The 22288-nt window shown below is 30.9% G+C and overlaps 2 long non-coding RNA genes and 4 other non-coding genes across 6 annotated transcripts; 3 read left to right on the top strand and 3 right to left on the bottom strand.

Annotated features, from left to right (window-relative positions):
* The first annotated feature begins 3878 nt into the window (after positions 1-3878).
* Positions 3879-4092, top strand: LOC126754308 (small nucleolar RNA U3). The gene has a single exon (XR_007666288.1). It is a non-coding gene; the product is annotated as a small nucleolar RNA U3 (small nucleolar RNA).
* Positions 3898-4916, top strand: LOC126753221 (uncharacterized). The gene is made up of 2 exons (XR_007666104.1): positions 3898-4250; positions 4824-4916. It is a non-coding gene; the product is annotated as an uncharacterized LOC126753221 (long non-coding RNA).
* A 3141-nt stretch (positions 4917-8057) lies between these two features.
* Positions 8058-8198, top strand: LOC126754303 (U4 spliceosomal RNA). Its single transcript, XR_007666283.1, has one exon. It is a non-coding gene; the product is annotated as a U4 spliceosomal RNA (small nuclear RNA).
* Positions 8199-15128: 6930 nt separating this feature from the next.
* Positions 15129-15241, bottom strand: LOC126754304 (U5 spliceosomal RNA). The gene has a single exon (XR_007666284.1). It is a non-coding gene; the product is annotated as a U5 spliceosomal RNA (small nuclear RNA).
* Positions 15242-17079: 1838 nt separating this feature from the next.
* On the bottom strand, positions 17080-17243 carry LOC126754289 (U1 spliceosomal RNA). Its single transcript, XR_007666280.1, has one exon. It is a non-coding gene; the product is annotated as a U1 spliceosomal RNA (small nuclear RNA).
* A 2185-nt stretch (positions 17244-19428) lies between these two features.
* On the bottom strand, positions 19429-20136 carry LOC126753219 (uncharacterized). Its single transcript, XR_007666102.1, has 2 exons — positions 19785-20136; positions 19429-19674 (listed from the first exon to the last, which is right to left on the bottom strand). It is a non-coding gene; the product is annotated as an uncharacterized LOC126753219 (long non-coding RNA).
* Positions 20137-22288: the final 2152 nt, after the last annotated feature.

Raw genomic sequence — 22288 nt, 5'->3', positions numbered from 1 at the left:
TCTTTAAATCTACAGTTTTTTTTATTTTTTTATTAAAAAAGAATGTCTCTTCAAAAAAAAAAACACAAAAAAAATTTTTCTAGTCAGTGGATAACCACTTATTTCATTACCAACGTTATAACCTTTTCGCACAGAAGTTAATTGATCAATTAACCTTTGCTCGAAGCGCTAATTTAGATCGATTTACAAGATAGTACTCTTATTTTACTACATTAATTCTTAATTGAATTAAAATCGAGTTGTAAATGGTATACAACTCTGCGGGTTGTTGTCCATACCGTAAATTTGGCTGAATTTAACTCTGCCGGTTTTTGTCCAGGTTGTAAATTTGGTTGTGGTCATTGATAAAATAGCAATGAACTGTTGAATTTTAATCATCAGAAAAAGTACAAAATAAAGAACACAAGCAAATATAACAGCTGATCATTAATCGAGCCTTTCGTTGATCGAATAGCCGGCTGTACGAAAGGCAAAAAAAATTTATCAATTTTGGTCTAAATGTAATAAATTAATTTGGTTGTGCGTAAAGGCTATTATATTGAAGCTATTTAGGGCCTTTTTCTCAATATCTGGCTAAAATCTAAAACTTACCGATCCAAATGAGGTTAAATCTCCGAAAAAACTGCCCGTGACCATATAAAATTCGGGTCAATTCCGGTAACGTAAAACCGGCAGTCGAGGAAATTGCCCAATGTCTGGTTAGCAGCCATCTGTTAGTTAAATTCTGTTTAAAAAAGGTTCCTTACAGAAAAAAGAACTTTTGGTTAAGTTAACCAAAACTTAACTGACAGTTGCCTGCTTACCAGACTTTGAGAAAACGGCACTTATTAGGCTATACAACTTGTAATGGTATAACAGGTACATATGTATGCATGTAAGTATGTGAAACCATTTTTGAGAGTAGAAATCCTATTATTTTACAAAAAAATCTATTTGTTACTTTTATTATTATACTTTAAATAAATATTTGTATAGCCTATATTTTCCTATATTATTGGAGTTACGATGTTCGAAATTGATTAAATTTATTTTTATTCTTACAAGAAATTTATCACTATTACAAAATTATGTTGATGTCCTATTTTGGTTTTGCCCTTAACTGTATCAACTCCATATTCTTATGCAAATAATTCACTGCGCTCGTTCTACTTTATTGTTTGTTTACAATTTCGCTCACGTTTTGTTCACAATTTGATATAGGTGATGTACATCCATAAGTATATGTATACAGACGTAGTATACTTATACATATGTATGTATATGGACATGCATGCTAAGCATGAGTATAGATATGTACATATGTACATATATGTATATGTAGTTACATATGTATTCTAAGAAACGCGCCTTCAATGTTATTGCAATGAATTATTTTATTCTAAATTGGTTTAGCTAATTACTTGCATTCACGCTATGAGTATTTAATTATGTCTACCTTTGTAGTATAGACAAATATATGCATGTACTTGTATGTAATATACATACATATGTATAAAAAAATTGTTAATATACATACATACATACATACTTATGTTAGTATTTCTGTATGCACAGCGTCATATTGATACATAAATAAGTATGTATGTGTGTATGTACATACATATGTACATTTGTCAAAGGAAGTTATTTATATAAATATATATACATACTTACGAATATAAGCAAATAATCATATAGTATAATTAGGTCAATCAATTTTAGATTAGCAGCGAAACATACTATGTACATACATACATACTTATGTATGTATGTATATAAAAGTATATCCATAAGTAAACTCAAATATTTTTAAATTTATCACAGTTTACTTTGGAACGAACCATGTCTATATTCGCTCATGAAAATTATCTCATATACAGTAGCTCACAAAAGTATACGGCCTAGTAAAAAATTCCATTGTAAAATGTGATGCATTTCGAGGTTCCCTACTTTTTTAAAGAAAAAACACAGCAACTTCCAATTTAATGGGGAATGTTTGTTATCATTCGAAAGAACATTCTTTGGCATTTATTTTTTGCAGATCTTTTAAATGTTGGTCGCGATTACATTATTCCTTGTGTTCAATTTCCGATGACTTATTCGAGCACTTCAACTGGCAACTGGCGAATGACACGCGTGAGTTTTTCCAAGGCCTAAATCGAACCGGAACTGATTTTAGACTTTACAAACTGGTTTTTTTATGATATGGCAGCTCTTGAATATCTTCAGGTTACTCATCGTCCCAAATGCAGCAATTTTGCTTGTTTACAGACCCATTGAACCAGAAATTGGCTTCATCGCTGAACAAAATTTGGCTCGAAAACGTCAGATCTTCTTAAAACTTTTCAAGAGCCCATAGAGGAAGCAATATCGTTTGGGAAGATTGAGCGGCTTCAATTCTTGCACAAGCTGCATTTTGTTAATTTAAGATCTCGACCTTAAATGTGCCAAGTCGTTCCATACGTCAGTCAAGATAGCTTGACACGACTCAAGCGTGATCAGTCAAATAAGGCTATTGAAAATAGCATCTCTACTTGGATAATCTGTTATTTGCAATAGATGGCTTTAGTATGGTGAAATTTTCCATTAAAAAAACTTAACTTCATCTGCACCCTTGCTATGATAGCCTTCACAGGTGCATTTTTAGTTATAGCATAATGTACCATAAAGAATCTTTATATTGAATTTAATAAATCAATTTGTATGGCTATGTTCTGTAGGTGGCCGATTTGAACAATATGTTCGGAGATTGTAGTGTGGACTTCGAAAATAATCTAATTTGGAGAAGATATCTGTCAAATAAAAAAGTTTTTCGTACAAGAAATTAATTTTGATTTGTCATAGATCCGACAAATACATACGTAGTTTCTTAGGGAGAAGAGAATGTATGCCAAAAAGGACAGACAGACGGTTGGCTAAATCGACTCAGCTCTTTAAGCCAATTAGTTATAGAGTTTACGACGTTTCCTTACAACTTACAAACTTCGTGACTCACGTTATGTACCTTGTTCAGGACGTAATAACAAAATCTGGGAAAATATGGTATTTAAATAAATCTACATATATTTATGTAAAGACCTTTTAATATTTCAGCATAGTATTCGTTTTTATATTTAAACACTAGGCACTATATTAAATAATTGCTTCGAAAAAATTTAGAACTTGTTTGCATCCACTTCTCTTGAAAAACTGTGAGTAAACTTCAGCGATACCTTATAAGTACATACTAATTTCCTCATCTAGAAAACCCATATGATTGTCTATGGGGCTTATGTTATAGTATGCTTGGGTTTATGCTATAGTAGTCGGAACTTTGGTAAAGCTTTGGCAGTATTGAAAACAATTCAAATTCTCTTGTTGAATAGTTTTTTTTTTACTTAATTCACAAAACTTTTTTTTCAAGCAAGAATGCGCCCTTTAGAATTAGGTCATGACCAGAAGTTATACATACATATGTATGTATACAGCTGTGGAAAAGCAATGGGTTAAACTACAAAATCTCTTTAATTCTTGTGAAACAAATAGCGTTTTTTATGAAACAATTGGAATATGTACATACTTATATTTTTCTACCTTTCTACCTGGGTGCCATACCTCACCATAGCACTGTAGGCAAATTCACACGTCCAAACATACAGCCATACACACGCCTTTGTTCCGCTCGGCTGTTGTGCGTCAGCCACCACTAAATTTAATGAAGCGTTAGTAAAATGCTTGTGTGTAGTTCGCTTTGTGGTTGATTTTCTCATAGGTTTTGTTGTTGTTTGATTTATTCATATAGAACCTCTTTCGTTTATAAACGTTTCGTATATTTTCTTGCTTTCAGAACACTTGCCTTAGTTCTCAACCACTTTATCACCAGTTCATGTTAAGAATTTAGCGTTTGGTGTGTTGAGGTTAAGACTATACTTCACAGGATCATTTCTGTAGTCAGTCTTCATTTACTTTCTTTGCAAATCGAAAGTATTAGCACCCACGATGAGGAGGTATATCGTTTTATCCGACAGCGTGAGGTTTATGAACTTCATCACTAATTTTGTCATATGACATATTTGAGATGATGTTTCTTCGATGATCGCTCGGTTTTAACGGATAAAACGACTTCTGAGTGGTCTAAACAAATTTTAAATTAATAAATTCAAGAGTGTAAAAGAAATATATGAAAGCATATGTATGTACATACTACTTATACAAGAATTATAGAAATCTCGTATCATTCTTGCTACTTATACATACATACTTATGTATATTGATTTGGTGTGGTATTAGTGGTAATTTGGTTTTCTTATAGAAATGTAAACTGACCTGCAAAATATCGAAATACGACGATTCCAGTTATTGTTAGTAATATGTAAGGATACATTAATAACAAGAAAAGCAAAGAATTTTTTCAAAGTCTAGATTTCTTATTATAAGTAATATACAAATTATAAATTACATTTAACAAATTTTTATTTTCTGTAAAAATTTCTTAAAGCCCTTCATTATGTTTTGTCAGTGTTTTCATCGATAATACGGCACTTATTTCTACAATATTGTAAATTTTTTGCATCTTTACTCTTCCGGAGATGATTTCATTAAGCCCAATATCTCTCAAAGGCAATATGGATTACGCTTTTCTTGGAACAATATTGACATCATTGCTTTCATACCAAAGCTGTTTCAGAAGGTTTAATCAGGCCAGAACATTTACCCTCATGCGCGAATAAATGGCAAAAGACGTTTTTGAAGGCACTCGCTAATATAAATTTTTGAATTGATTGTCCCTGTGTTACAAAAAAACTGCTTCTAATTTACCGCAATTACTTAAACCATATATGTATATTGATTTGGTGTGGTATTAGTGGTAATTTGGTTTTCTTATAGAAATGTAAACTGAGCTGCAAAATATCGAAATACGACGACAGTCTATTGTTAGTAATATGTAGTTTACGATAGTTAATATAAATAATTAATTATACCCTGAACGGGTATATTAAGTTTTCACGAAGTTTGTAACACCCAGAAGGAAGCGTCAGAAACCCTATAAGTGATCGGTATGTTGAGCTGAGTCGATTAAACTATGTCCGTCTGTTTGTCTGTCTGTATATACTTATACGAACTAGTTAGTCCCTCAGTTTTTAATGTCTCGTTTTGAAATTTTGCAAACGTCTCTTCTTCCTTAACGCATCATAAAATAATACATTTTTACACTTCTTTAGAAGAAATTTGTTGGGTTACATACAAAAATTAGTTTACGAAATAATAATTCTTAACGCCATGTTTTCGGTTCGTTATAATCATAGCTTATGAAACTATATGAAACCCCTATAAATGTGGTATGTGATATTTTGTTGCCAATTGTGTGTTGGTGAGATCTTTAACTACCTACATACATATGTACATATTATAATAATGTATATGAATTCATCTAGAAAACCCAATAAAATGGTATCTGACGTGCGCGATAAGGAATTTTCGACTATAATCCCGCCTACTTGCCATATAACCCATTTTTAAATTCCAACTGAGATTTCCACTTTCCGGTATGGAAATCAAGCACCAATGAATGTATCGGGATAAAATTTTGTCGAATAATGCGCTTGAAGTAGGCCACCTTATGACCAATCCAAATCGGACCGAATATGTTTATAAAAGTTCCAATAATAACACCGGTCAACATGATTTTTGTGTCTGACATCTACATGTTAAATTTTAGTTTCTCCTATGACAAAAATAAGGAAAAATTTTTTTTTCCGGTTAAAGTTTGCTTTCGTAGAAATTAGAGCAATTTTTCGATGATTTTTTATATTTTGTCTACAAATTCACTATAGATTATAATTAGAAAACTTTTTTTTAGATACAAGAGTCGTTTTTATTCAAGATGTGTGATAAACAATAATATATACATACATAAATTTAAAATAACAAGAAATTACTCTCTAAAAGTGAATATTTTTTCTATTTGTTTTATGCTCATATGAGCTCTCTCGTATTAAACCCCAAATATACTTATCGATGTAGATCAGCCCAAAGCAAACTTAAAGAACTAAAGATTAATATTTAAGTGTTTTTCAATGTCTAGAATCAGAATTCAAGCATGAGAACAGAAACCCCCAAAAAAATATTTTTTTTTGTTGACCGGTGTAATTAATGAAACCCAGGGAACATTTCATTAGTATGTGACATCTTAATAGTATGTATGACAAAATAGATAAAATTGGGTCGGTACGACCCCAACTACCATGTACCACATACATACATATGTATGTATAATGATTTTCGTTTCGTGATTTTATGTCGGTAATGATATACAAATTTAGTCTAGTACTTTGTTGGGAACCCCTTTTGCAAAATCACTTCCCTGCACCGTTTGCTCATTGCACGTACAAATGGCTACATTGGTCCTACTCATCCTTTAGTATTTGCCACAATGTAACCTTCTACGACGGTTTTCTTCCCGCCAGTCCTTATCCACCCTGGAGCAGTGCTTTGGGTCGTTATCCAGCTAAAAAATCCAAGCTAGTGTTAAATCATCGGCGTAATTTCCATTTAAATGTTCTGCTACATGCTGCCAGTAATTTTGCCCTCAACTTGTACAAGTGGTCCTACCTGTCCTGAAGTGAAGCATCCCCAAACCATGACTGTAATCCACCATGTTTCACAGTTTTTTTTATATTGTGGGCTTGATTATTGTAGTGGTGATCGCCTGACATAGAGTCTACCATCATTCCCAAAGACATTAAACTTGGATTAACCACTCCATACCACTAGATCCCAGAACTTTGAATCCTTTTGCTGATGCTCTCTCCCAAATGAAGGCTATGATGTTCTTTTTTATACGTTCGGTTTGCGTCATGAAATTCGCCTATTTACGGAGTTTACCTGTAATCTACGGCGGACTGTTTTTTTCCTTGACGTCACAAAGGGATCCACCTTGTTCATCCATACTATTTGTCTATCGTCGTTAGGTGTTGTCTTTCTCGGTTGTTTACGGGGCAAATTTTGAAAGATTTTATATTATTTAATATATTGCAAGGCATTCTTAACCCTTCCTCTAGAATAACACAAGTATACCGTTATTTTCGCAATATTTTTATACTGATGTAAGGTTTTGCTCATATTGGTATTTTAAGGATTATTTTTTTACTACTAGCCTAAAATGAATAAAACAAAATTTATCATTTTAAAAATTGCCCCGGAAATTTTGACACAGTTTGTACGTAATTTTTTCGAATTTTCAAAAACTTGAGAGATGATCGCCATATACACAAAGCGGAGATGTGATATGACGTACTTATGTACATACATATGTATGTATGTAAATTCTACTTAAGTCTTGCAATGCTATAGCTCAAATAACATGGATGAAATGCGCAAGTTAGTGCAAATTAGCGCTGTCGTCTGTCAAGACCACACGGTACTATGTATGCTCGTTGGGTCGCCGGTTCGAAACCTGGGACATATGTATTATTATTTTTTTTTTCATTCTACTTTTTCAAACTTTCTAATTATTATTATTTTTTTTAATTATAAAATAAAGGAACTTGTTTAGAATATAAAAATGTACATATTGACACATTAATATTTTAATTTAAACATACATACATATATCAACACATACACATTATAGTGAATTGCTTATAAGTACTCTGTCGCTATTAAATAACTGCAAACATACATTCATGCTTGTGCATGTTTCCAACTTTATCCACTTTTTAACCTCAAACGTGCAAATTATATTTGCAAATGAAGCACTTGAATGAACACCACGTAAACGTTTTATTAATCAGCTGTAGCAAACAAAATGCGAAAAATTCTTACACACATTCACACACACAGGTATTTTATATATGGTATTCTCTCTTTAAATTGTTGTTGCTTGTTTGTTGCCAAGTGCCAGAAATAAACCAAAGCAGTCACCAAATAACCAACCACCTAACTTACGCTACCTGCTCACCGCTTGCCTGTCGCTTTGCTTATCTACTTTTTATTCCATGCAAGGCATGGTTGTGTCACGCACAACGTACTGACTTGCAATTCTCATATGGTTAATAAATATGTGCAATGAAGTAGTTTTTTGTTGGCGTTTTTAAGTTAGCTTTGCGCAGAGGCGATATCGTAACCAATGAGGTTCTACCGAGGTGCGATTATTGCTAGTTGAAAACTTTAACCAATACCCCGCCGTGGAGGACGTGAAATACCGTCCGCCAAGGCAATTTTTGGAAGTCCGAGAGGGCTTATTAATGAATAAATTTCACATATTGTTATATTCAAAAGTAGGTTAAGTTGATTGGTTTTTGAGTTTTCTGTTTTATAATTTATTTTTTATATTCTTAAATTTTTTAAAATATTTTGTATTTCATTTTTTGTTTTAATTTTATTTGTTATTATTTCTTTTATTATGTTTTTAAATAATTTTTTTGAATTATCATTTTTTTTAATTCTTATTTATTTATTTTTTTAATTTTTTCAATTATTATTTTTATTTAAATAATTTAAAATTAATTTTATTTATTTAATTTTTTTCTTAATTTTTTATTTGTTATTTTTAATTGTAAAATTAATTTACTCAATTTTTAAACATGCTTTTAAGAAGAAGCAAGTTTTTTCGTTTCTATTTTTCTGTTGTTTTGTTCTATTTTTTATATACACGTGCATTTGTGTGCATTTAAATTTAAGTTTATTTTTATAATTTTTATTATATTTAGAGGTAATATTACTTAATTTTTGAATAATTTTTTTTTGTATTTTGTAGATTTGTTTTTATTTTTTTCAATCTAATTATATTGTATTTTTTTAATGTGTTTAAATTATATTTTTTGTAGCAATATTAGTTAATTTTCATACATATTTATAATACAGAATCAAATTTTTTATTAATTGTTTATTTCATTTTTTTATAATTTTGTATTTATTTTAGAATTTTTTAATTGTTTAAATTTAATTTTATCTATTTATTACTTAATTAAACAATTTTTTTTAATTTTTTTCTTTCTGTTTTTAATTTTGTCTAATTTTTTTTAAGTTATTTTTATATTTTTTTTTATATTTTTTATTTTTTCATTTTATTTTATATTTTATTAATTGTTTATTATTATTTTTTGCTCCAACAATAAAAAACTACTATAAAACTTAAAAGCAAAGCCACTGGCGCCAAATATTTTATAAACATGCATATAGTAGTGTACATACATACATACATATGTATGTATGTACATAAGTACATATGCATATAATGAATAACAGCATAAACGTCCACACTTATCGACAATCTCTCATCAACGTCTTGTAAAAATTTTAATGTGCGTACGTTCGATTGATTTGTATGCATATAAGCATATACATACATACATTAATACATATGTACATTAGAAAGGGGAAGGAAGTTACAATTTGTCAATAAATAATAACAGCATTGAAAGTGTTAAAACCAAGTACCTAAATATATTTTAAACAACACAAAGAGCTTATGAAAATATAAAAAGTATATACATACATACAAACATACATTGTGAAAAATAGTGTTGCAATTTTATGAAATAGCAAAGAAATGAAACTTTAACAAAGAAAAAAATGAAAAGTATTATTTAAAAAATATATTAAAAATAAAATAAAAAGTGAACTAAAATGTTGTATGCAAAAGAAAATACATAGTTTTTCAAATAATATATACTAAAAATAAAAACTCTGTTCTAAATATAATGTGTTAATATATATATCTACAAATAAATAATATTATAAAATACATATGTACATACATATGTATATAATAAAAAATCAGTTATGAATGAAAAAGTTAGTATTATAAAAAAAATGAAGTATATATAATACATACATATAAAAAATTAAAAATATATTTAAATAAAAAATGAAAATATGTAGTGATATAACAAAAAATCACGTAAAATGTATAACATATTCCCAACAAAAAAGTTGTTTTTTTTTGTTTTGTAAATTTCAATATATTTAGAATCTGTTTAAACATAAAAAAACAATAACTGAATTTCATGAAACAAAAAATGTGAAAATAAAAATATACAACTGTGCAGCAAAAACATAACTAAACATAAAAATCCCTAAACAAGTATGAATATATACATTTATAGCTATTATTAAAAGGAAACAGTGCAAATAATTCATTTTAAAAAAGGAAAGCAGAAAAACAAATATTTAATTTTTTTTTTTCTGATAAACGTCCTTTTTCTCAGTAAAATGTGATATTCCTTACGTAATTTTTTAATTTACGTTTTTTCTGATAAAACTTATTCTATTTTTATAAAAATTATTGCAAGTTAAAAACAAATATTTTTTTCGCAGCTATTTATTGCATTGATATTTATTAAATTTAAAACAATAAAAAAATAAAATTTATTAATTTGATATTTATTAAATTTAAAACAATAAAAAAATTAATTTTTTACAAAAATGTAAATTTTGAAGAAAATTACATTTCATTATGACATAAAATGTAGTTTTCTTTCAAAATCTTAAATATTTTGTCAAATTTAAAAAAAAAAATTTAATGCAACTTTTTAAAATTCCAAATATTTAACATTAAACACAATAAAAAAATTGTAATTAACTATATTCTCTTATTAAAGCAATTTGCAAATTCGTAGCAAAACAGAAACGGTAAAAAGTAAAATATTTCTTTTTAATTTTCAATATTTTTTCCCTTCATCAAAATATTTGCAAATACTTACATTAAAAAAATTTATTTATATTTTTTTTTATTTTTGGTTTTAATTTTTTTTATTTCTTTTTTTATATTGTAACAACTATTGATAAATCTATTTGTAAATTTCTATAATAATGAAAACACTAAAATTTTCAATTAAAATTTCTTTTAATATTTGTTTATGTTGTTTTTTTTTAATTTTCAATAAAATTTTTTATTAGTATTATTTTTAACAAAAATTTTAGCTCTTATAAAAATATTTGCAAAAAATAATTAATATTTTTTTAATTTAATTTAATTTCCAATATTTTTTATTTTATTTTATTTTTATTTTTTTTATTAAATGTAACAACTATTAATAAAAAATTTTGAAATTTTGTATAAGAATAAAAATGAATAAACTAAAGTTTTCTATTCAAATTTATTTAAATATTTTTTATTGCTTTTTGTTTTGTTTCTATTTAATACAACAACTTCTATTGAATCAATTTGCAAATTCGTATGTATTTCAATAAAATGTAAAAAGTTTTGTTTAAAAAATTTTATTAATTTTTTTTATATAATTTTCAATAATTTTTAGTTTTAATTAAATATAACAAGTCTTAAGTCTTGCAAATTAGTGTAACAATAAAAATTACACAAATATATTTTTTATATAAAAAAGTGAATTTTTTAATAGTTTTTTTTTAGTGTTTTAATTTTTTATTTAATATAACAGCTCTTAATAAATCAATTCGCAAATTCCTACAATTATATACAATAAAAATATTTTTTTTTAAATTTCCAATTAAATTTTTTTTTATTTTTATGTTTTTGTTTTTTAATTAAAACTAACAACTTTAAACAAATCATTTTGCCAATTCGTACCATAATTACAACTTTTTTTCTAATTTTTCATTAAGTTCATTTAATATTTTTTATAAATTATTTCTTTTTTTATATTTTTTTTTAAAATAATTATTATTTTTATATTTTTTTGTAATATTTTTTTAATAAAGTTTACTTTTAACTTATGTATCTACACAAGTTGTTTTTGTAGTTACATTTTGTATGTAGAAATTTACCACTCCATGTAAAAATAGAAATTATAAAATTAAATTATTAATTTTAAAACTTGTTTTGGATTTACCAAAAACATAATATAATAATTTAAATAATAAAAAGTTACATCAGCACAAAAAATTGAAAATATTTATTACAACAATATTAATAATAATAAATAATAATTATGTAACTTTAATAAAAAAATGTGTTTAAAATAACAAAATAAATCCAAAGGCGTTGAAATCTATTAATAATTCAAATAATAAAAAAAAAACAAATTTGTGCATACAATAAATTTAAAAATAAAATTATAACAAACAATTTTTTTTAATAATAAAAATGATGAAATTTTTTTTAACTAATTGAACATTCCTTATTGGCGCAGCAATGTAATCAGCGAAAATAAATATGTTATTAGTTTTTAATTTATCAAGCCGATGCTTTTGCGTTTTGAAAAAATATGTACATAAATATGAAGTGATTTTTTCATAAAAATTATATATGGTAAATACATATGTATGTATGTACATATACATTTATGTACATTATTATTATTTTGGAAATACATACATATATAAAGTATTTTTGTCAGCGCAGTCAAACACTGCTAATTCATATTAAAGAAAAATTTACGTCTTTGAATCGACATTGAACCATTTTTATAAAAATTAATTTTTATTCAATTTAAATTTAAAATTAATTAATTATAATTTATAAATTAAATTTTTTTTCGAAAGTTTTGTCCTAGTCTAGTTTTTGAAATTCTGAGAAATATTTTACTTCTAATGCATATTGCTTTTGTAATTAAAAAAAATATATTTCGAAAGTTTTGTGATTTGAAATTTTGGTAAATATTGTACTTTTGATGAATATTTTTCTTTTTGCTGACAAATTAAAAAAAAATTTAAACTTTCGAAATATTTGGAAATTTAAATAAAAAAAAATTTCTTTTAATGAGCATTGCTTGTTCTTTGGCTGACATATCATAAAAATTAATTAAAATATTTTTTTCGAAAGTTTTTTTTTGAAAAGTTTCAGAAAAGATCTGAAAAATATTTTACTTTTAATGAATATTGGCCTTTGCCTTGGCTGACATACCATAAAAATTGATTCAAAAGAAGTTTATTTCGAAAGTATTGGGCATGATATTAGGTGATGATTAGAAATTCTGAAAAATATTTCAATCGAAACAAACCAAGTTTCAAAAAAATTTGTTGTGCAATAAAATAATAATAAAATTTAACTCAAATTCACAAATATGAACCCACATTTTTTCGATAAAAATACAATTCAATAAAAGCAATAGTTCCGAATATATTTTTAATTAAAACAACAACTAATTGGTAGATTTGAGCAGATAGCGACCGCAGTGAAACGAATAATTTTTTTTTACTGTTGGTTCGTGAAAATGTTGAAATTTTAGCACAATAGATTTTTTGCAATTAAAGAAAATAATTTAATTAAAGAGAATAATTATAAATTGTAATAATTATATTTAAAAAATAATTATATAATTAAAATATTTAAATTACAACCCTGCTGCTCTTAACTATATTCACCTGCGTCCTTATTTAAAGCATAAAAAACAATAATTCAAATTATATAATAATTAATTCAATAAATATGTATACGTACAAGCAACTATTTTCATAAGCTTAAATGTTGTGAACTTCAAAAAAAATTGTAATATATAAATAAAATGTGCAAAGAAAATGAAAAATGATAAAAAAAAACTACAAAAAGAATATAAAATAAATAAAAACATTAAAAATCTCATGAAAACAAACCAAAAAAATTAATAAAAACTGCAAAAAGTTCAAAAATAAAACAACCAAAAATATGTTTTTTATTCGTTTACAATATTTATGTATTTGTTATTAATTACATACATATACATACATATAAAGGGTATTTATTCATTTTCGATTAATATTTTCCCTAAAAACTACAACTAGTCAACCCCAGTTAAAAACGATAATATCGAAAAAAATGGAAATTCGACCACACTTCAACGTAAACTTTTTTTAACTTATTGAGTTGATATCGATAAAACCGAGTCTTAAAACTACAACCGTAATGTTGGCTTTCTTTTTCAATCATAGGTCATTGTACGGTCAGTAGAGGTCATTGTACTCTTCTAGCATCGATTTTTTTAAATTTCGTCCACGAAGAAGGCTGAAAAATCCGCAATAATAGAGGAAAATATATTTATCCAATAATGGTTCGGAAAGTACTAATTACAATTCCCGCGTATCTAGACGCAAACATCTCATTTCGAAAGCGAACCAAAGGAAGCGTTAAGTTTATTCGAATGAGTACTTAAGTAAGCCAAGGAACTTTTGCGACGCTGTACTCATCTGAGGAGAGAGTAAGTTCAAGATATTTAAATCTGATGGTCTGGAGAAAGCCCAACACTAAACTACAATAAGGAAACCTTGCTGGTGCTGCGAAACATGGAGGAATTAATTGTGTGGAGTTGTATGTCCGGTGCAGGCAACGGTGCGCTGGAATTTATAGCCGGCATTATGGACAGGAAATATTATATGGAAATCCTGAAGGAGGAATGAAAAACAAGTGCCGAAATATTGAAAGTTTAAGGGTAATTCACATTTCAACACGAAGCATACTGCTTATGAAGGTCCATTCGTGACTGGTTCGACTGAAAACTGGCGAATGTCACGCGTGATGTTTGGCTTCAAGTCCTGCATCGAAGCGGGATTGTCCGCATAGACTATGAAATTGCCTGCTCACCGAAGTGTTCTCTCAATAAATCCATTGATTGATGCGATGTGTAGGAAGTGGCGCCGTTTTTTTGAAACCAAATGTCGCCGAGATCACTAGATATTAACACGACACTTATTAAAAAACTAATCACATAAAGTAAAGTCAGCCGGATGTTCGAAAATCCTGATATTAATATATGGGGGGGGGATATAAAGATCATGGACTTAGTGGGTCAAAATATTCGGAAATAATAATAGAAATTGAGTGGGGAGCATACATCGATATCTAGGGACAATTACAGCAACAAAATTAGTAGTAATTGTAATTACTTTTGATTTATATCAATAATCAATCAATTAGTGTTGTACGTAAACTTTTTTGATATACTTAAATTATGCCCATTTTAAACTTTAGCATAAATTCGTTTTTGTGTAAAAAAAAATATTTTGATATGATAAATTTAAGGTTAAATATACGTCCTTTGACATGGATAGAAAAAAAACTACAAAATTTATTCATTTTAAAACAAATAAATGTGTCATAATTTAATAGAACTAGGTATTATTGGTTCACTATACAAATAACCCTCTATTATCTATGTATCTCGATTAGTTTCAGGTTATACTCATGCGTAAGAAAGAGTATATAAAAAATACAACAAACTAAGCACACATATTAAGTTCTACAGACTTGAATGTATTCATAATCGGTTCGCAACCATAGAGTACGAACCCTTCAAAAATTTATTTTAGACTCATTAGAGTGCTCCTCTCCACGGAAATCTTTAGTAAAAGGCGAAAGATTTATTCGACAACTGAAGAGAAGCCAGAGTAACTTAATGTACGCATACATTTGCTATTAGTATACACGTGCACATGAAGCGGTTGTGAAGTACAGCACAAAATGATATTCAACGAAAGACGTCAACTGCCTGCTAGTTGTGCTATCAAACCTACCCAACAAATACACAGTACGTATGTATGAATGTGTGTACTTAACGCGTTGTTTTTGTTTGCTGAGCATTGCCAACGCATAGCGGAATGCCCGAAACAACAATTGTTCAGTGCTCGCAGCTGGCACAGTGTAGTGAGTAAGCGATAGCATAAAAGAATGGAAAGTTAATATTGTTAGCAATATTGTTGATTGACTGAAAAGTTTGTAGCATTTTAGGAAAATTTTATAATACAGTGGCTCACACTCAACACATCGTACTGCATTTCCAATGGATATAAAACTAAAAGTAGTGCGTTTTGGGTTTTATATTAATCCATAGTCTCCTGTGTATAAAAAAAAAACATACATATGTAAATTTTCAACTGAATTCACCAACAACAACAAAAAAGTAATACTTTTTGTTATGCATAGAGATGCATATTAATTTTTTTTAAATTATTATTCACGGGTGAATCAAAAATTAATATGTTTGGTTCGGATGGATTGCTTTTCGTATGGTGGAAGCCAAACAGAGAAAATTATAAAATGAGAGTGGCCCAGCGACATCCGCAAAATCTACAAAACTTAAAAAAATGTGTACTCGAAGAATGAGAAAGAACCGATCTAAAATATTGTAAAACTCTGGTGGAAAGCATAATACGCCGTCTATAAGCTGTCAATGACGCTAACGGAAAAAATACCCGTTTTAAATTACTGTTTATGGTATTAATAAGCATATTACAATGTAAATACATACATACATAAGTACATACATACATATGTAAGTAGGTGTCCGGTTTTCAGTGTGAGCACATAAAAAGTATTAATAAAGATTAAATGTTTCCTTTTTGGCGTTGAAACAAAAATTTAAATTTAATTTAAATTTGGAAACTCTTAGTTTCTAGACTCCAATGTAGTATATACTGCTAACTGAATGACAAATTAAATTTTTAATTAAAAACAAAAAAAAACTAGATTATATGATGATAGGCGCCGTTGCACGTTCGAGGACCTGGGGCCTTCGGCATCCAATAAATATAAAAAAAATAAGTTGAAGTATAAATTAGACATACGAAAAGCCTTTTTCGACTATCATTTACTTACTTTGTACGTTAATGAAAAAGAGAGCATTTTCTGTTCAGTTTTGTTTTACTTTTATTGTCTTCTGCTTCACTGGTTTAATACTACTATCACAGCCACAAGTAAAAGTGTTGCTTAATTGTCACAATTCCGCCCATTATCACTAAACTTCCCGAATCTACCTAAATTCCAATCCATTATATCGGGTGATTTTTTAAGAGCTTGATAACTTTTTTAAAAAAAAAACGCATAAAATTTGCAAAATCTCATCGGTTCTTTATTTGAAACGTTAGATTGGTTCATGACATTTACTTTTTGAAGATAATTTCATTTAAATGTTGACCGCGGCTGCGTCTTAGGTGGTCCATTCGGAAAGTCCAATTTTGGGCAACTTTTTCGAGCATTTCGGCCGGAATAGCCCGAATTTCTTCGGAAATGTTGTCTTCCAAAGCTGGAATACTTGCTGGCCACCTAAGACGCAGCCACCTAAGACGCAGCCGCGGTCAACATTTAAATGAAATTATCTTCAAAAAGTAAATGTCATGAACCAATCTAACGTTTCAAATAAAGAACCGATGAGATTTTGCAAATTTTATGCGTTTTTTTTAAAAAAAAAGTTATCAAGCTCTTAAAAAATCACCCGATATTTATTACAAAATGTCGGGACGGCGCGAACGCCATTCCCGGCTACCAAAAATTACACGCACGAGTTATTCGCATTAGGAATAATCGCGAAGGTCAACTCAGCCGTAGTGCAATGGCCAAGCCTCGCTCCGGAGGAACCGCCTTCATGATCACGGTAACCTCTACGCCAGGTAAGTATGCTTTTCTTCGCTCACAAGCAGTTTCTTGTACTACAACTTGTTAAAAGTAGATGAGAATTACACAGCAGCAAGATATTAAAAGAATAGTCGAACGAAAGTTTTAGTGGTTGATTTGAAATATCTTGCATTGCTTGCTGTGCTAAACGATGTTGAACGTATGCGCTTGTTGATTTTACTGGTAGGTGTGCATGAATGTTAAAGAATACTGGTGTACTCATTCGAGTGGTCGACATGAGAGTAAGTGCGACTGTGTATGTAGGTCAGCACGAAACTAAATACACCCAGTTGGAACTCCTTTATTTTAAATTTTGTGAATATTTTTTATTCTTTGTTCAAACAAGTACTTTTGTACGTGCTCATTTATTTTACTATAAAAATCAATACTATGTATGTATGTATATTAAGCCCTAAAAGCATTCATTATATTGTCTTTAAGTAACACATAACATATGTATGTATTAACATAAAGCATTCATAATGCCAATAAGTTTTGTGTAAGCCACATTTCCCTACCTATACTACACGTAACTGCCGTCCCTAAATTAAAGCGGCAACGGCAAATTATTGTAAAAAATTGCTCATGTCCATAGAATTTGAATAAGAGCGGTGACAACGCTGAGCATTGAAAAATGTTGGCTGCAAAAAACAAAATTGTAATTTTTCTGAAAAACAGGCAAGTGTTTATACAAATAGATGCATGTACATATGTACATACGTATTTTTCATATCCTTTTGCACTAATTTTAGAATTGTGAAAAAAATTATAGAATTGCTGCACATCAACCTTTGGCTCTTTGACAAAAGGGACAAAAATACAAAGATGTTAAATATAAAGAGGCGGTTTCGTAGGAAATCGCCAAGCTAATACATAAATCTATCGGCTAAGTTAGACTTGAACCAATATTTTGTTGCAGCGAAGATACGCACCCGCCTGTGAGCAGGAAAAAAATCACTTTAACAAACACAAGGGAGGTTCGAAGTCGAGAAGCTACAATCATAACAGACAGTTAATGATTTTCTACTCGGCTTGCAGTCATAGCAACTCGGTATAAGGGAACTGTGATATGGCATTTCAAAATCCTTACGTTTTCGGAAAAGTGTATTGTGTAAAAGATTAAAGCCCACTGTCAACAAACTGATTGGGCCTTATCAGTTTGGCTTTAGAATTGTCAAATCAACAACTAACCAGATATTCACCATGCGCCAAAACTTGGAAAATACCCATGAAAAGAGAATCGACACACACCGCATATTCGTCAATTTTAAAGCTGCTGTTGACAGCACATAAAGGAGCTACATAAGTACCTTTATTTCGCTTTGTCTGAATCTGCTATTCCCGCAAAACTATACGGCTGTGTAAACTGACGTTGAAAAATACCAAAAGCACCGTCAGGATCGGGAACGACCTCTCCAAGCCGTTCGATACCAAACGAGGTTTCAGACAAGGCGACTCGATTCGAGCTGTAGAGCTGAATAGAGAATATGCAATATTTTACAAGAGTGTTAAACTGTTGGCGTACGACAATGAAATCGATATTATTGGCCATAACTAGCGCGTCGTTAGTTCTGCTTTCTCCAGGTAGGACGAAGAAGCGAAGCAAATGGTTCTGGTAGTGAATGAGGGCAAAACAAAATATCTCTTGACATCAAAACAACAGTCGTCGCTTACCCGACTTGGCTCCCAAGTCACTGTTGACAGTCATAACTTTGATTAAATAATTTCGTCTATCTTGGAACCAGCATTAACACCAACAACAACGTTAGCCTCGATTTCAACGTAGAATAACTCTTGCCCACAGGTGCTACTTCGGCAAAGTAGGCAATTGAGTAAGCTGAGAATGCATGGACGATGACAACATCTTATGAGTCGTCGTTACGAGTTTTCGAGAGAAAGGTTCTGCGGAAGATTTATGATCCTTTGCGCATTGGCCACGGCGAATACCGCAGTCGATGAAACGATGAGCTGTACGAGATATACGACGACATTGATATAGTTTTGCGAATTAAGAGACAGCGGCTACGCTGGCTAGGTCATGTCGTCCGAATGGATGAAAACATTCCAGCTCTGAGAGTATTCGACGCAGTACCCGCCAGGGGAAGCAGAAGAAGACCTCCGCTCCGTTGAAAAGACCAGGTGGAGAAGGATCTCATTTGTCCCTAAACATACCGAAGAAATGTTGAGGATTGTGGTTATTCATATTATCTCTTTATTGCTATTACAACCTCATATCATCATTATATTTCTGAAGAAATTAAATATTCACAAAGTTCATTTCTAAAATTAAGAGCTGATTGGCTCGATGTATTAGCAGATAGTAAATCACGTTTGTTTAAAATCGCCATATTACAATTGTCTGTTTCCTCTGGAGTAGAAGAGTTCATCTTACCGAACCTCCGGAAATTATGAAGCACTATTGTTACTAATACGAGCTGAAAGTACAGAGACGAAATTTTATTTTCTATTATTTGATGAAATTGTTAATATTACTACTTTTTTGGTATTTTACGGCGAAAAAGAAATGGATGTCGTCAAAACTCACCAACGAGAAGTACATATGTATGCAAAATTAGTAAAAATTATGCAACATAGTGGGATACTTGTACAAGATATGTTTTCATAATGCGCCAACGTCGACAAAAGTAGAGATATAATTGCTATCTCAAGCTTCAAATAAAATTTGTAAAAGCAACAAAATTTTGAACTGCTCTTGAGTAAACCGAGTGGATTTCATAAATATGTAGTTTCAGTTTCTTTTACGCTTGAATAAAATCCATGCTTTTTACGAGCGTGGTTTCCACTGCGCTGTCTACTTGCAATCACCTTCAAAATTAGTATTTCATAATTTTTAAATTTTTGTTCACAAATAAGAATTTTCTTTGCACAATAAATTACAAAATCGCACATCAAATGAACAGTTTTGACATTTGACGTAAAGTTGCCGCTTTTGGCTGCACTATCTACAAGTGTCACAATTATTAATGCTCATACCGCTCGCATATGATGCCAGTATGTTGTTCAGCCTTTCGAGACTGTGTGAGTAAAACGCTTGCTATTTTTTCTTCCGTTCTTATAGATGCCCCGCATGCCCCTAATGCATTCCACCTCATCCTGATACGTCTGTCAGCCCGGATGATTCCGGAAATTTTTTTATGCATCGCTTTTAGCGACTTACTACGTATTTGCTGTACTGGTTCGATAGCTAGTTGGATGGCACTTTTGGCAATCTCATCAGCTATTTCGTTTTCCGTAAGTTGTTTGTAGCCTGTAATCTAGTACAGCATGCAGCGGCTTTTCGGCAGTCACTACATCTACTGCCTTTCTGTTTCTAAGGACTTTCCCTGATGTAATACGAGGTGAGGTTATGGCTTTTATTGCCGCTTGGCTATCATACGTACATACAGCTGTTGACAGCTAATTAGAAACGCTACTTATTTTGAAGTAAATGATTTTATTTTCCAATAAATCACGAATTTTTAATGTCCTTTTAACTCATTTAAAAGAAAACTTTTGTTAAACCGAAACTCTAACGGCGGCTGACAAGGTTTAAAGACCGACGCATACTCTTGTAAAACTCCCAAAGGTGATTGTGTGACCGATGCCCAGAGCATACTTAAATTATGGAGGGAATATGTCTCCAGCCTGCTGAATGGCAGTGAACGTACAACGCCAGGAGAAGGCGAACCCGATTCTCCAATCGATGATGATGGAGCCGACGTTCCATTGCCTGACCAGGAAGAAGTTCGAATAGCAATTACACGTCTGAAGAACAACAAAGCAGCGGGTTCCGATGGATTGTCGGCCGAGCTATTCAAACACGGCGGCGAAGAACTGATAAGGAGCATGCATCAGCTTCTTTGTAAAATATGGTCGGATGAAACATGCCCAACGATTGGAATTTAAGTGTGCTCTACCCAGTCCGCAAAAAGGGAGACCTCACAATCTGCGCCAACTACCGTTATACATCACGTATAAGGTTCTATCGAGCGTATTGTGTGAAAGATTAAAGCCCACCGTCAACAAACCGATTGGATCTTATCAGTGAGACTTTAGACCAGGCAAATTAACAACCGACCAGATATTCAACATACGCCAAATTTTGGAAAAGACCCGTGAAAGGAGAATCGACACACACCATCTCTTCGTCGATTTCAAAGCTACTTTCAACAGCACGAAAAGGAGCTGCCTTTATGTAGCGATGTCTGAATATGGTATCCCCGCAAAACTAATACGGCTGTGTAAACTGACGTTAAGCAACACCAAAAGCTCCGTCAGGATCGGGAAGGACCTCTCCTAGCCGTTCGATACCAAACGAGGTTTCAGACAAGGCGACTCCTTATCGTGTGACTTCTTCAATCTGCTGCTGGAGAAAATAATTCGAGCTGCAGAACTGAATCGAGCAGGTACAATCTTTTATAAGAGTGTACAGCTACTGGCGTATGCCGATGATATTGATATCATCCGCCTCAACACCCGCGCCGTTAGTTCTGCTTTCTCCAGACTGGACAAGGAAGCAAAGCAAATGGGTCTGGCAGTGAACGAGGGCAAGACGAAATATCTCCTGTCATCAAACGAACAGTCGTCGCACTCGCGACTTGGTTCTCATGTCACTGTTGACAGTCATAACTTCGAAGTTGTAGATAATTTCGTCTATCTTGGAACCAGTGTAAACACCACCAACAATGTCAGCCTGGAAATCCAATGCAGGATAACTCTTGCCAACAGGTGCTACTTCGGACTGAGTAGGCAATTGAGAAGTAAAGTCCTCTCCCGACGAACAAAAACTAAGCTCTATAAGTCACTCATCATCTTCGTCCAGCTATATGGTGAAGAGGCTTGGACGATGGCAACAACTGATGAGTCGACGTTGCGAGTTTTCGAGAGAAAAGTTCAGCGAAAGATTTATGGTCCTTTGCGCGTTGGCCACGGCGACTATCGCACTCGATGGAACGATGAGCTGTATGAGATATATGACGACATTGGCATAGTTTAGCGAGTTAAAAGACAGCGGCTACGCTGGCTAGGTCATGTTGTCCGAATGGACGA

This window comes from Bactrocera neohumeralis, chromosome 3, assembly GCF_024586455.1.
Source record: "Bactrocera neohumeralis isolate Rockhampton chromosome 3, APGP_CSIRO_Bneo_wtdbg2-racon-allhic-juicebox.fasta_v2, whole genome shotgun sequence".
NCBI lineage: Eukaryota > Metazoa > Arthropoda > Insecta > Diptera > Tephritidae > Bactrocera > Bactrocera neohumeralis.
The sequence above is the reverse complement of the archived record's forward strand: the minus strand, read 5'-3'. Positions and strand labels throughout refer to the sequence as shown.